The sequence below is a fragment of the Aquila chrysaetos genome, chromosome 15 (assembly GCF_900496995.4).
Source record: "Aquila chrysaetos chrysaetos chromosome 15, bAquChr1.4, whole genome shotgun sequence".
Classification (NCBI taxonomy): domain Eukaryota; kingdom Metazoa; phylum Chordata; class Aves; order Accipitriformes; family Accipitridae; genus Aquila; species Aquila chrysaetos.
In genome coordinates, this window is record NC_044018.1 from 4,371,830 (window position 1) to 4,388,499 (window position 16,670).

The 16,670-nt window shown below is 40.7% G+C and overlaps 1 protein-coding gene across 1 annotated transcript in view; it reads left to right on the top strand.

Moving 5' to 3' along the window:
- Positions 1–16,670, top strand: part of PKHD1 (PKHD1 ciliary IPT domain containing fibrocystin/polyductin) — a 267,040-nt gene that overhangs the window by 197,294 nt on the left and 53,076 nt on the right. The gene's annotated exons all lie outside the window — the stretch shown is intronic.

A 16,670-nucleotide genomic window follows, 5' to 3' on the forward strand; every position in this document is an offset into this window, starting at 1 on the left:
CACTTAGTACCTGCATATTAATGCATACATACTTTTGCATACAGAACCTGGATTTTATTTAGATTTTTAGCACACCCTGGCACGCAGTCATAGGCATGCCGGGAATCCCCACCATCTAAAGTGCACTAACAGTGCAACCTGCACTCCACAGGGTTTATCTGCTTGTGTAATGGAGGCAACAGCATATGGTAAATGCTGCCTGCCTCTGAGGCTGTAACAAAATTGCTGTGTTTTCTTCTTGCTGCCCAAATATGAATGGGGAATTTTTTTTCCACCCTCCCTTCACAACTGTGTGTTAAATTCCTCTGTATTTCTTATTCTGACCTGCGGTTCCTTTCCTCTCGAGGTTAACATTTGGAAAGGCACAGCTTGATGCTAAGGTGAATTCATGGTCGTCTTCTTCCCTTCTCTACTCTCTCCTTCTCCTTCTTGAAAGTTGTAGCACTGAGTATTTTGCACAGTGCAATGCAGGCTCCCACGTTAGACAAACAGGAGAAAATGCTCGCCTTTCCTGCTCCCACAGATCTTCTGTGGGGCCAGATTCCCGCTTGGCATGACAGTGCTTCAAGGCCAGTGAGGATGGTGGTGTTACGACGCTGTTGAGCAGAATTTGGCCCTTGGACTTCCGCCTTTCCTAAATCCAGATGAGCATTCAGTATTTATGTTATCTGGGTGGTCAAGACCCACCTTGTCCATGTATCCACCTGGTACCCTGTTAAACCTGAGTAATTCTGACCGCCTCCAGCCGCTTCATCAGAGCACTGCAATGCAGTGGTTAGCGCTCTGCTAGCCTGACTAACTACAGAAACAAGAGAGAGTCTTTTCAGGTAGCTACACAACATCCTTGCCACTTCCACAGTTCAGGGACACAAGTTTCTTTGAGACTCAAAAGGTCTGGCTTTCCATATCCTTTTAATTACACCTTTATCCAGATGCATGTATATATTCCCTTTAAGCTTCCAGTTTGGACAATCCGCTTGAAATTATTGGCCCTCAGCCATTTCTAGATATTCTGATTGCTCCGGGGGAGCAAACCAAAATACTCAATATACTTCAGGGACACAAACGCCAGGGAGATGTTTTCTCAGAAGAATACCATAGGGAAGAGCCTGTGAGAGCCATAACTGGGGCACAGGGTATCATGCAGTATGATATTAATGCTCCTGAATTCACATGATGTCTTTTATTGAAGATGCAATCAATATAGTATATATGTAATCTATTATTTGTATATATATGTGCGTATATGCAAAAGGCAAGGAAGGATGACTTGGCTTCCTGAGTTCTGCCACTGCAGATGGGCAGTAGCAAGCCATGCAATGTATATTTAATCATGTACCCATTTTTTTTTTCTTTTGTGTTCCTGTGTGCCTGATGTTTTACCTGCTGTCTTACCTCTTCGGGTCATAGACCAGGTCTTTTTATTGTGGCTTTCTGCAGAAGCAGAGTTGTTCATGTAAAACTGAAGTTTTAGTTTTCTGCATAAACCACGGAATTCAGAAAAAAAACCAGGAGGGAAGAGATCCAAGATTTTTGTTATTATTACTTCTACTAAAAGAAAAGGAGCAACAACAAAAGAGGGTTTGAGTCAAAAAAAGCATAATTATTTTTTAATCTAAGGGTACATTTTGCTTTTCTTTTTTCTTTTAACTAATACTGCGAAAGTTTAGACTGAAATGTTTTTCAACACCCCCCCCTAAATCATTTATGAAGAACTTTCACAGTATCATTTTTCAAATTATCCAAAACAATTTAATGAGTTTAACATGAATTTGTAATTATTTTAATCTCTTTGAGCTGCCATTTTTGGATGACAAAATGTTTTTCTCCCCAAACTCATCTCTATACCAGACCTCTTACAAAAGAGCTTGGGGCCAGGCCTGGAGCACTAAATGGTACCATGATACAGGAAATACCAGAATCACAAGCAGTACAGCAGAATTAGCTATAAGCATGAGTGTGTCTAGCTGAGGAATGAAGGATAAATGAACAATTCGTGTACTCAACTGATTTCTGTGCCCAGGTTAAAACCCCTACTTCATGAAGGAGAGCTGATACAACCATGATTCTGTAGTTAAAGTTTCAACCATTTGCTGGCTATCTGCAATATTTATAGGACTCTGTTATCATACTGCCTCATGTCTGTAATCTGACAGCCAGCTCCCAGAGACATTGAAGTTCATTGTCTTCCCTTGGTGGAAATGTAGCTGAGGACCAAAGGCTGGTAGAAGATTCATCTGACCCCACTTCCATTGCCTCCAGTGTCCTCTCCAGTGAAAAAAGAGAGATTGACGTGTTAAGGGTAGAAGTTAAGTGGGCTGATACACAGATGTCTGAGAGATGAAACCAAGCCTTTCAAGTTCTAAAGCCTGCAGACACACATGTTTTCTTTCTGCTGGCAGATACATTCTAGGCATTTTTTAAAGCAATTTGTGCTGAACAATCATAGAATCATAGAACAGCCCATGTTGGAAGGCACCTTGAAAGATCATTTGGTCCAACCTTTTGTGGGAAAGGGAGCCTAGATGAGATTATGTAGCACCCTGTCCAATTGCATCTTGAAAACCTCCAGTGATGGAGACTCTACCACGTCCCTGGGGAGGTTGTTCCAGTGAATGATTGTTCTCATTGTAAAAAATGTATTTCTTGTTGAGAAGAGACCTGTCCTGGTGCAAATAGTACCTGTTACCCCTTGTTTTCTCCCTGTGGCTCCTTGTGAAGGGAGAGCTTTCATCCTTTTCGTAGCTTTCCTTTAAGTACTGGAATACTTTGATGGGGTTGCCCCTAAGCCTTCTCCAGGGAGAAAAGACCAAACTCCTTCAGTCTTTCCTCATAGGACAGGTTCTCGAGCTCTTTGATCATCTTTGTGGCCCTCCTTTGGATCCTCTCCAGTCTGTCCACATCTTTCTTGAATTGTGAGGACCCGAATTGGACACCCTACTCCAAGTGTGGTCTGATAAGCACTGAGTAGAGTGAGATGATGATGTCCCTATGTCTGCTAGCAATGCCTCTGGATGCAGCCCAGGATCTGATTTGCCTCTGTTGCTTCAGCACTGCGCTGCTAACTCACATTCAGCTTGTTGTCCACCAGGACCCCCAGGTCCCTTTCAGCAAGGCTGTTCCCCAGCCACACAGATTCTAGCCTGTACTGGGCTCTTTAGTTAGAGGTGCAGGACTTCACACTTGTCTTTGTTAAACTTCACACAGTTCTTGCTAGCCCACTCTTCCAACCTTTCCAAGCGTCCCTGTAAGATGGCTCTCCCTTCTGATGTGTGCACCTCACCACCCAGTGTAGTGTCATCAGTAAATTTGGTGAGGGTGCTTTCAATCCCATCATCCAGATCATTTGTGAAGATGGTGAACAGCATGGGACGCATTATCAATCCTTGGAGGACAAATAAGCTAACCTGAATATTAAATTGTTGCCAGTGTCAGTGACCCCTTTTAGTGATAAAGAGATTAAGAAAAGCAGAAAGGAGTAGATGTTTGTTTGGCTCTGTGCAACCAGATACTGAGCATCAGTAACTTAACAACCTGTTTGTCTTCTTTTATCCTGCCTTGTAGGAGAGACATTACGATGGGGCTATAGGTCGAGAAATGGGAATGTGGGGAGAGGAGCAAAGAAAGGAGATGGTCATCGGAAAATCTGTTTGCCAGTATCGATACTTGCAGAAGTGTTTTTCCCCCTTTTTAGAGGGGACAATACAACTCTCACTTTCCAAGTGAACCTAAAAGATTGTAACTTGCTGTATGGGTCTTTAATCTCAGCTGATATTTATCGTTAAACATTAGACTATGAGGATTCCAGATGCCAGCGTATTACAGCATGAAAGCAGGTTGGCATCCCAAACAGTATTGGATTCTTCAGGATAGGTGCCTTTGAGTGTTCATATTCATGCAGGCAGGGGTCCAGCCCCCAGTGATCTTGTGCAAATCCAAAAGCGAGTCCTTCCCATTCTTATTCTTCCCCATTAACATGGCTTCAATTTTGGCCAGAAGAATAACCTTTCTGTGTCTCATGAAATTGTTAGTTATAATGCAGAGTTCCCAATATGACTTCCATGGTTTCTAAAGAGATGCAGAAAGATCCTTAGGTTTATATGAGAGTAATTTGATAGGTTAATGGATGGAGGCCCTGTTCTACTTACTTTTACTCGTCAGAGTAATTCTGATGTACTGAAGTATTATGAAGTTCTGGGCTATAGGATTTAGGTATCATGCAACTTTTTCTTCTGTTGTTAATTTGTGCTCCTTGCACTTCCTGTGAATAATTGCATTTATTTTCTACTTTACACTAGTAAAACCTGGCACCTCCTTGTAAGTTCTTTCGATATAGTAGAAGCATCAGTGAAATTTAGGTCTGTAATACCCCTGTGGGATAGGCATATATTTTGACTAGTTTCCCAGGCAGAGGACAGAATTTGTGACTTGCCCAAGGTCAGTCATTGAATTAATGCATATCCTTCCAAAACCCTGACAGCCAGACTCTTAATCTAAAAGCACCCCACCCTGCTTAGGCAGGTTGAACACTATGGTTGCATTAACTAGGATCAGCTAAAAGTGTATTTTACATACTACTTTTTTATTAAAAAACATGCCTGGAGCATTTTTGGGAACTTTACTGAACATTTAAATTCTGACTGTGGTTTTAAACAAAAAAAAATCCCAAACTTCTTTTTTATTATTATTATTTAAAAAGCTGAAGAAATTTTATTTTAAAAAAATGAGTCAGCTTTAATGAGAATCTATTGGTGAGAGGATTAGTGTGTTGTGGACAATTGATCTTTTTATCTGACCAACAGATAACTGTGACCACATTTTCCTATGTTGTTTTCAATCTAGACAAATCTAAAGCTGTGAAATTCCTACAGTAGTCTTGCTTCCTCTGTAATCAGTACATTTTCTAGATCATCAAAGGGTAGGTATTTCATATGTAAATGCTTGTCTGAAGCAACCTGCACAGACATTTAAACACTCAATTTTGTCAACAGCTATTGTAAAAAACTCTTTCAAAGATCGTGTAGCACTAGAAGTTAAATGTCATAAATGTATATGCAGAGGTTTGCTGGTTTCATCAGAAATAAGATAAAATGTCAGATCTAGGTGTAAACAGTCCAAAATTCCCAGGGATATGGATCAAGGATTTTTGAACAATCTTCTTTCTTCTGGTAATTTTTATCATTGAATAAAATTCTGAAGTAATAGTTGAGGAAGTGTATAATTTTGACACGCAGGCTGCCAGTATAATTTAGGACTAAAGCTGTGTGAAAATGTTGCACCATATATATTTAATATTCCAAGGACTATGATTAGCCACACCTGCTATGCATAATCATGTGTAGTAATTAAAGATGTTTGAGAAGAGAACGCAGGTTTGGTAGATTTGCAAGGAATGAAACAGATGCAATATTGGCCTGAAACATTTATTGTTTTCCTCTGAAGCTTTTTGTTGTTGTTGTTCACAGATAGAAATTTGCTTTTTCTGCAATAAATGGCCCATGCAAAATGGGTTGAAAGTGGCAATGGAGGACATTAAAAGAGCTGTTACCAAATTACTGTTTTATAAAAACCAAACCTAATATGATCAGAAAATGCCTGTAACTTTTACTTAATTTTCCTGAAAACACATCCCTGGTAAAGATTTCAGCAGACCTTAATTAAGTTGAGACCAAAGTTGAGACCAAAGTTGGGAGGATTTTTTTGATGCTCATGGGAGAACAAGGTTTAAAGTAAGCCAAGGGGAAAATCAGTTAATTTTGTATCATCTTTGATACCTATGTGGTGGCTCATCAGGTGTGTGATGGCTGAACCTCTGAACTAAAGAATCAGCTCTGCTAACTGAGGGCAGCATGGCAGTGAGGGACATCTGTGGGCGGTGAATCCACCAGCTGGGAAAGAAGGCCCACAGTTCATCTGGATGCCACTATGAGACTGTGCCTAAGGGCACAGCTCTGCCAAGGCAAAACACTCTTCTGCATAATTTGTTTTGGTAAATCATGGAGGAATAGACCTGACTTGGAGATCTAGCAAACTAGGTCCCATTGGGGCTGATGTGGCCATATGACATTTCCATTTTGAAATACTATAAATTACTTTCCCTCAAACTCATCTGTATCTCATCCTCTAATAAAGAGTTATTTTCCTTTTTCAGGGATGTTATTTCCTTAATTCTGAAGCTAGGATATAAGATGAGTGGCCTTGTTCATTGTCCATGTGATCAGTATAGAAGAATGCGTATATAGACATATATATATACATGTACAAATATATAAGCTCATCAAGCTTTATATTCTTGTTCCTGTGGAAAGCATCAAATGCTTTTCTCATGATGAAGCCAAAAAACCTTGGGCAAACCCATCCATTTTGCATGTTCATTTCTGTAAATGGAGTTTAGCTTTTTGTACCACCCTTTCTATTTCTTTTCTAAATTCCTCAGGTACTTTTAAACAGGCATGCACCGGTGTTCAGCTGCATAAAATGGAAAATATGTGTACGTATCTGTTAGGAATAATGAAATTTGGAAAAAGTGTTTGCAAACTTAGGTCCCTGACTGTGGGAGATAACCTTGGCCCTTAGGATAGCAATCCTTTTTGAAGACGTGCCAGCAAATAGTTTACGCCTACAATTGCTGTCAGAAATTCTTGCCTTCTCCTTTTAGCCTTAATTCCTGAGGTTAAAACAACAGGTTTGTCATTTTCAAAACTGAACTCCTGTATTTAAGAAGCTATTTAGAAAAATGACACCATTTTCAGAGTTTTTGAAATCTCAGAGAGCCCATTTTTTCCCTGTGAGCTAAAAAATAGCTCAGTGCCCCCAAAACACCATGTCACCTTCATTTAGGAGTCTAGTTATGGATTTGATATCCATATCTCTACCTTTCTGTATATAAATGTTGTCTGTGACGTGAGCATCAGTTTTTTTATCATTGACATGATGATGCTATTGTTTCAGGGTAGTGGTTCTTAAGTTGTGGTTTATAAAGTGTTGGTGGTCCATGAAACCTGAGTAACTGATGCACATATCACTCATGCGTTAATTTTGGAGCCTGACAGTTAAACGTGAAAAGAATCATTAAGCATCCGGAAAACAGAAGCTATGAAGAATGGCTGGCGAAGTTGGGTGGCTCAGGCTTGAGGAGAAGAGGTGGGTGGGAGATTTAAGAGCTGCCTTCAAAAATGTGGAAGACTGCTGTGGAGTAGAAAGAAATAAATTGCTCCCCAAGTCTATAGAATCAATAATAATGGGCTAAAATTTCATCAAGATAATTTTAGATGTGGAGGAGGAAATGCTAGAATAAACACAGCAAAACACTGGAATATCTTGCCTGAGGGGGTTGTGGAGTCCCTATCAGTGGAACGTATGCAAATATCCTTAGATGATCCAGATAGAGCTGATCTTTTCCTGGGGGAGGGGGAGGATGGATCAAATAACTTCAGAAGGCCCTTTCTGGACCTATTTTCAAAATTCTGTAAGGATGCTCAGTGGTCTGTAGGAACTTTTGAGGTCTGACAGTGATTTATGGGTCCAAAGGCCACAGTGTTGTAGTAGGAAGGTCTAGTAATTAGGACTTTCTAAATACTGCTGATGAAGACAAAGAGTGACTACTGGGGAGGTAATTAGTGCAGAGAGATTCTCTCCCAACCCGTGTGCTTGATCCCTCTCAGCCAGTCTGCCTTCTTGCGGAATGCTAATGTGCTTGAAAGGTTGTGCAATATGTAAGTGTAGAGGTTAGTCCCATGGAAAATGGTGTACAGGGCCTGAGCGGAGTTTACAGCACCAGGGAACCAAAACTGAGGCAGGTTCCTTATCTGGGACATCCCCTCAAAGCTCAGTAGCTCAGACATCATGCCTTTTCTCCCAAGGCACTGTTTCACTCTTATTTATCATTCCTACTTCAGTGATGCCCGCAGATCTGAGTTAGTAGCTGGGTTTTAATACTACTAAATACTATCCAGAAACTTTTCTGGTAGCTTCTGGAAGAAGCTGCAGATATTAACAGTCAACCTAGAAGGCTTCAGGAGAAAGAGGAAAGTGGAGAAGTGAGCAGCCTACATCGTACATCCTCTCTAGGCTTGATGGCTGTTACCTTTAAGGAGACAAGATGGCTGTGTTTATGCAATTAAAAAAAGAAATGTGAATTGCATCCTGCAAGTATAACTGTATTATTTTCCTTAGATCTTAGAGGCATATCTATAATCCAACCAAACTGCTGAGTGTTAGTTTGCAGAGCTTTACAGGGGAAGCACTGCATTTTGCAACAATTAATTTTGCAGAGGAAGCAGCCTGTTTAAAGACGCCTGCAGCAGTCACTAAAATATGTGTTGTTTTTCAAGGCCACCAGACACACAGTTGGCTAGGTTGGCTAATAAACAAAACAACAATGCAAAACCCCAGCCTCGTGGGGTTTGCAGGAAGAAGGGATGAGAAATAAAATGAATAATGCTTACCTGCTAGGGGTGGGTGAAGACTATAATTGTTTAGCCCCCAGCAGATCCCTGCAAGGGTTAAAAATGACAAAGATATTAGTTGGTGACTGCTAAGATTGTTGGTTTGAAGCTCTGGGCAAAACACAGACTGTTATTTACCGGACTTGGTCGATTTACTTCTTAATGCAATAATGACCTGTGAAATGAAACGTGAGCTAGACAATTGTTCCTCATTGTTTCCAGTAAAACATCCTTTCATACCCCATTAAACCACCATTAATTCCATTTGAAAGAGAAGCAGGCACAAACACCAAGGGATATCTCTCTCTTTTCCTCTTTTCCTCTCTTTGTGGGATTGATCAAGGCCTGTGGATAGCAAAGCAGCTTTCTTATCCTTTTAGAGGGTGTTGGGCAGCCTGTGGGGGCCACATTTCTGAATGAGCACTACAGAGACCTACTGGATTGGCTCCCAGTGGATCGCATTCCTGAGTTTTGCAGAAAAGCGTATCAGTTAACCTGGCAAACATAGTCAATTTATTGATGTTAATACATCATGTTTCTCCCTCTTTTTTAGGTTGGCTTTCTTTAAGTGTGAGATTTATGTAATCATGCAGTGTATGTGCATATTTATGTATGTGCCATTGCCCACCCAGTAATTTTTAACCCGTTTTTCAATTTCAATCAAAAGCACTAGATGGATAAGTTCTCAAAGGTAACAGACTCCTACAGATTAAAAAAAAATGGGATCTGGGAAGAAAAACACTATGAGTGAACCACTCTGTTCTCCCAAAGGGGGATATCCCTTGGTATCCATTTCTTGGATACCAAGAAAAGTTCTCTGGAGAGAAACTCCAGTTTTGTGTCCTACGAAAGGAAAAACTTTTGCACATTGGTATGCATCAGGGAATCCAGCCACAGCTCTGTAGTAAAGCACTGGTTCCACTTTGCATGCAACTGGTTTCTTTAACTCCTGATTTTCCTCTGTTGTAACATTAAAAGACATGCAGATGTGGCATTTAGGGACATGGTTTAGTGGGACTTGGCAGTGTTAGGTTTACAGTTGGACTCAATAATCTTAAAGGTCTTTTCCAACCTAAATGATTCTGTGATTCTATGATTCTATATTATTGAGTAACTATGAAAACATGAAAATATAAAACTGGAACATTTAAGATGTTCAGATTTTATCCAATGATACCAGATCAAAAACCAAAAAACCAAGATTTTTTTTTTCTCTTTATCAGAGCTCTAACATGAGGGAGAAAACTGGCAAGCCATCTGAATGATGAGATATAAATGCTTCTTTTCTTCTGGAAAAAATTGGTGAATAAAAGTAGACAGAAACTGCTTTCCTACTAGAGTTTGCTGAGAATATTTTTTTTCCATGAAAAAAAGAAGTGGTTAACGCTTAAAATATTTCAGCCAAAATAATTTTTTATTTCCTTCTTTTTTTGGGGGGGGGGGGGTGTGAACCCAGTTTTCTTTCAGTAACAACATAGAAACCCAACTTCCAGAATAATTTTTCAGTTAGCTTTGATCTCTGTGAATAATTCAGAAATATTCAGGACAATTTGTCCCTCAGCTAGACTGACGTAAATCTGGTAGTCCCCCATTCTATCTGAAGTTATAAAACTGGGATTATGACATTTTCCATTCATGTGTGAAATGTTGTTACTGGGCAGACGGTATTTCTGAAGGTGAGGGATCAATTGATTTATAATCTCCAGTATAAGGAAAAGAGGAGCCACTTGGGTGGGATGTGGTGTTGGAGATGTCTGTTGCTTTGGTAACGCTTGTTTTACACAACACGCTGCTAAAGTCTCCTTGAATCCAACACATCTGCACGTCGTGGTGAGTTACATGCTGCACGAAAGGAGGGGAGATCTGGAGGGGGTAGAAGTGGGGACAGTTTGGATGAAGCCCAAGGTCTAGCACAAGAAAGTCAAAATCTCCTGACGCTAAGATAGTCTTCTCATCACCAATGGCCCCCAGGACCCCCAACCTCAACTTCCTTCCTTTTCTACTTTTTCATTCTGCCTGACCTGTCCAAAATCCCCAGCCCCAACACACATTTCTGTCTCCACAAGCCTGCACCCCTTACCTCTTCTGTCTCCCAGGACCCACAAGATCCTCCTGTCTCCAAACCGAAACTCTGACTTCATGCCACTTCTTTCTTCCTTTCTGCTATGATTTACCACATTCTCCACAAAACAGGGGTCTAATGCCAAACCTTTTACCTCCACAGTCTTCCCAATCAGCAACCAAACTGTCTCCTTGCTGCCTTATAGCCGTGCCTAAAACCTAGACCATGGCATTTAATCAGTCCTTGGCAGGTGTTGTCCACCTACAAGGAGGTTACCATGGATCAATGGCTTTTATCCAAGAATACCAGTGAATTTCATGCAAGCCACTCTTTGACAGCTGGTATTGTAACATATTCCATCATCATTCCTGTTTTTCAGTTGCTTCTACTTTTATATTTTATTTTGATTTTATTTTATTTTTTTAATAATGTATACTTTTATGTTATTTGTTACACTTGATGCCTTTCTTTTCCCTGCTAGATTTATGCCTGGGGTAAGATTTTGTCTGCAAGTTTGCTCAGAAACGGTTCAGCTGCAAAGAACAAAATGAAGCTTTTTTTTGGTGTGTGTTCGAAAACAAATCTCTAAACTCTAGAACCTATGGGCTTGCAGTAAGGGATTGAAGGTTAGCAGGGAAAAAACTCTGAGGCCAGTGAAATATTTTCTATCCACAGTCCCTGCAAAAAACTGTGTCCAGAACTATCTATGAAAATAAACTGCAGAGATTCTTTATCTTCCGATATGCTGTGAAAGATCTAAGCTTTTGGCTGTCGCTTCTGAAAATTTCAGTTCCTGCTCTGCTGTGTTGTTTGAAGCACAGACATCAAATGCTCTTCTTTTTTCAGCTGTCTTCAAAATACCTGAGTATTTGGAGCCTTAAATCCTATGTTCTAGTTCCCTTGCATTGCATCTGCTAATTAACAAAAGAATTCTGGGCACTTCATGACCCTTGTTGCTGCCCAAGGCACTGTGTCCCTAGGAGGCAAACATGTGTTATGTCCTAACTTTACAGACTAGGTCGGTTAGGAGCCAAGGGATTACGCAGAGTCATCTGTGGTGGGACGGAGAAGAGATCTCAAAGTTTAACCATCAACAAGTATGCCATCAACTGGGAACATGCTGGTTCAATTTTGATTAACCAGCTTTATTATTAAGGCACCTAGCACAGTTCATTTTGTGTGGGATTGAGATTGTTTTTATACATGCCTGTATATGTCTCCATGACCCTTCACTTATAAGATCAAGTCTCATTTGCAAAAAAATGGATCCTTGTGGAAGGATTCAGTTGCAGTTCTGAAAAGAGATGGAGAATGAGAAGTGCAAAAGCCCTTACCATGCACATGAAGAGCAATGGCCTGGGGAAACTTGTTCCTTTTTTTCCTTCCTCTGTAATTCTTCCTACGTAGCAGTATTCTGAATCGGAGAGAATCACGACTATGTTTGTGTGTATGCAAGCCTGTGTGTTTATACACACACACACGCAGGCACTGTCCTCACAACTGTGCTTGGAAGCATTTCATCATTTTTTCCCTCTTATCTTCCAAATATTAGCATTTAATGAAATACACATTTCCTTCATTTATTTTGAACCTACTCCAAGGCCAGCAAATACCAGAACCTCAAATGTTATGACAGGATAGATTCTTTATTGGTTTGTTTTCTTTTCATTCTTTCTGTTTTCACTGTGATTTTTCTTTTTTTTTAAAGATTATAGACCCTTATGTTCTAACTCAAGGAGCCTGGCTTCCAACTGAGGTAGACAAATATGTCCAAAAAAATGTCCCTGAGACCCATCCAATGCAGACAGCTGTGCAGCAAACAGGAAATTGAGGAAGTCAGGTTCATCAGAGACACAGGATTTCCTTCATGGATGTTTCAGATAAAGCATCTTTAATTTTTCCACACTGGGTCAGTGCTGTAAAAGAACCATGAGAAAAGCAGGGAAAATACCGCCTCGTGGCTTGAAGACAGCGATGTGAAAGCAGAACTGAAAGAGGAGTTCACGTGGGGACCATCGCACCGTGGCCGTGTTGACATGACCTCTTCCAAGCAAACTCACACTCGTCTGTCTGTGGTCGGGGCTGGCAGGACATGAGCCAGCTTTGAACCAGAAGCTGTCTCACAGAGCCACAGAAGGGTAGGACTGGTTAGGCTGGGCATATTTCCATACTAAAGTGGTTACACTTCAAACTGGGCATGGTCCTTTGAGTTTGAACTGTGGGCAGAGCAATCTCAGGTCTATCTGTATAGGGCAATTTAAGTGTCCTCCTGGTTTACAGCATGCCGTGCTAGAGGTTTTACTGCTGGGAGACTTGCATCACAGGAGCCAGCAGGTTCAACCATCAGCATGTGAGGAGTGATTTACTGGGAGAATGAGAGGGAAACACAGGCTGCTGCTGCAGAATCACTCAGCAGGTCTGAGTTCATTGCAGAACTCTGCTAAAACATTCTCTTGTGACTTTGAAGAAGTCACTTGATTATCCTGTGAAATGAGGTTAATTTTTTTTTTCTCTACTCATTGGTTTGTGATGGCTCTTGACATTTCAGTGTTGGGATTAAAGAAGTGTCTATGTAGCATCTGGTATGATGTGATCCCAAACTAGTTTGAGGGTCCTATGAAACACTGGGAAAAGTTACATACCAGTAATTAACAGTGTCCATGTGGCATTACTAAAGCAGGCAAGTGCTTAGATGTCTGCCTGTATGACCTTAGTTTGCCTTTCTCGCCTATGTGTGCTTTTAGGTTTTGACCATCTTGCATTACATGATCACAGTAACAAGCAAGCAGTTTTGACTCATTCGGTCCAAAATGTGATTGTTCTGGGATGGCTCAGGGCTGTGTAGTACCACATGTTTGTATAAAAGAGCTCTGCGTTATCTCCCAGAGAAACTGAAACATATGGGATGAATAAGGACTGGAGGAGAAGAAAGGAAGATCTCGCGCCACAGGTGGTTCCTGAAACCCATCTGAGTAATGGAGCACCTCTAAACAAGTCTTTTAAACCAAACCACTTGCCCGTGACCTTGTTCATGTCCCCATAGTATTTCCCCTCTTGTTCGGATCCAGCCATGCCTGAGCATGGTGCTGGAGAGCGCTAGTTGCAGGGACCAAAACTTCTCTGGGAAATGTTCTAGTGGTTAAAGTGTATGGGTGATCGTGAGCCAAGGCGAGAGATCACATGCTAACACTATTTGGTTTACTGGTGTAGATGTGGTCTGGGTCATACGCACACCAAAAAAAAGCAGTAAGTGCAGAAACCATCCATTTCAGTTCCAGCTATAGTGCACTTAGGACAGGGACTTCATAGGGCATTTTAGCTAATGAAACTGCAAATGTTGACTAAGCTCGGACCAAAAGGTTGGTACACCCAAAAGCAACTTTTCACAAGATAATTACTGAGCCAAAACATGCAAGATCTTCATTTGTAAACCATATCTTTGATATGGATGTCATCACTCTGTCAATCATGTGGTTGACGCAGTGAGCACCTTGGGGTTCTCAGGATATGTAGCATGAGTATTAATATAATTAATAGTTAAAATAATTAGTTGAAAAGAACATATTAATCTCTTAATGCATTTTTGGAGAAACAGATCAGTGCTTTGGAAAAAAGTCAATTCACTGGCATTTCATTTAAGAAACTGGAAAATAAATATTTGCAGGGGTAGTTACATTGAATATTCAGTCTAAGATCATGCCAAGAACATAGTTATTAACTTAACTTTATATTCATTTTAATATACGAATATATAAATACATATGATTATAAAATCATCCTGCATTCTCCAGTTGCTGGGAAAAGACACACACAGCTAGTGAGGCAGCTATCACACTGAAGCATCATAAGCTGTTCTGGAACAACTTTTCTTTTCAAAGAAAAGGTGTGGTTTTTTCTTTTTTCTTCCTTGTTGTAGGCACATTAAATCTGCAACAGTACCTCATCCTGTCTTAGAAAACAGGTTGTCAAGACGAGGTAACCTTGCAACTGTAATCTACCCCAGAATGGGGGTCATGGACCTGAGTCAGATACTGGCCCTGCTTGGGACTCCTGCGTTCTTGTTTTTTTCCTTTGTCTTTTCTATTCTTTTTTACAGTTCTGGGTAACTGCCCACTAATTTCAGTTTCAAGAGGCCCTATTTTCCGGTTGCTTGGATAAGGCAAGTTGAATTAAAACTTTGGCATAGACCTTACTTGAGAAACCAACTGAGAATTTAACTTCTGTGTTTGACAAGCTAATTTGCCAAGGTTTAAAACCATCAGTTATGCAATAAAACTGTATGCAATTAATTAAAGGGAGCTGATTATTTTCAGTCGGGCTCTGTTCCTGAAATATCCTCCTACTCACTAATAAACTTTGTTCCTGCAGTGTTTTTTCTGAAATTAACAATCACATTGCAAAACTAGAGTAAGTCTGCCTCATTGTTTTCTTCCCATGCTCACTAGGATGCAACAGTTGCTGGACTGAAAATGAAGTTTCATCCCTATGAGGTCCATATTGCAAAACCACTATTTTTCCCCTGCTGGGGGATTGATAGGAGATTATAGCACTAGCTGATCAAAGTTGCCAACTGGGTTCAAGGTTGTACCAAAAATAAATATGAAAGAAGTAGGGGGTACAGCTCTATTGGATAAATACTCAGCAGAAGAAGATACTTGGTAAAAATAATTTCCCTAATAGCTGATGAGAGTCCTTGGCTCTTCTTGGACCTCTGCTACTGATTTGGTGCACCTTGTGACAAATTACTTGAACTTTCTGTCTACATCTCACTCTGAGGAGTGACCACAGTAAAAGCTCACATTGGAGCAGGGCTGGGCCGTCATGTCTCTGGTCTCTGTGCCTTCGGAGATGGGCACAACTGCCTTCTTTCCAACTCTGGAGAGGGAGCTAAGAAATAAAGCAATAGCAGGACCTGTCAGGAATGAAACCCGGTAGAGCATAGCTTGCTGTGTGGCAGAGAAATAGGATGTGTCACTTGTTGAGGACTTTTCCAGCCCTCTGATTCTAAATGCTGCATGTTATTATTATAAATTATTAGAGGTGTAAGTAGAACCAATAAAAGTAATCTTTTCATTGCAGGAAAATTATATGATGTCTCCCTCACTGTTTGAGACCACACTGTAAGACATCTAAGTCAGCTTTAGAGAAACTATTTTGTCCAGCTCCCCATGCTGGACAAAGTTTGCTTCAGGTGGCTGGTTTGGATCATTGTGCAGTGAGGGAAACCTGCTTTCACCTTTGCCTCTCTGGGGCCCAAGGAGACAAACTTCCTCAGTCACTCACATTTGTGTCTGAAGGAAGTCCAATGGAAGTCAGTGACCACACAAAACTAAAAACATCCCTTGCTCTTGGAAAGCCTGAGGCTCTCTGGAGAAAAGATCTGACTCTATCTATGCCTGTATAGCACTCCAGAGAAAAGAACCCCAAACTGGCTAGAGCTCAAGTACAAGTGCAGCGCTGCCCACAACACTGTCGTGCAGACAGGAGTCCTACAGAACTCTGAGATTGGCTTAAAAATCAGGGTCAAGGTTTAGCATGTTTCTAGTGTCTTGTTGAAGGAGGTGGTGACTTTTTTTCTCATACCCACGTCTTCCAAAGCAGCCATTCAAGGACAGTTTGACCTGAAAGTAGATCCAATTCCTGTGCTATTTGTTGATGTATCTTGTCTCCTCCACTCTTTTAGCCATTCTAACCCCCAGAGACAAGGTGTCCCAGAATTTGTGTGACTGACAACTTCTGGGCACAAGATCATCCTTAGGAATCATTATTAATAGTGAACAATACCTCCACGTATGGCAAACTAAACAAGTCACTCTTGCTCTCTAACATATTCTTGTATCAATGGTGGATGTTTGCAAGTTTTTTTACTGTTCTCTGCAAAGTGAGTGTGGGGCCTGATTCGGTAGAAGGCAGTATAGAAGCGAACTTGTTTACTTTGACTGATTTTACTTGTAGATTATGTTTCCAAAGAAGCCCTTTGTAACTAATAACTCTCCACTGCAACCCTGGAGGGCTCACAAGTTATGGGATGGTGGATTATGGAAGAGGGTGGGTGGGAAAAAGTCAATAATAATACCAATAAAAAAGCCATCTTTCTGATCAAAGCAGAAAATGCTTGAATAAAGATTATATTAAAGAGGAAAAATGTAGAGGTCTTGTTA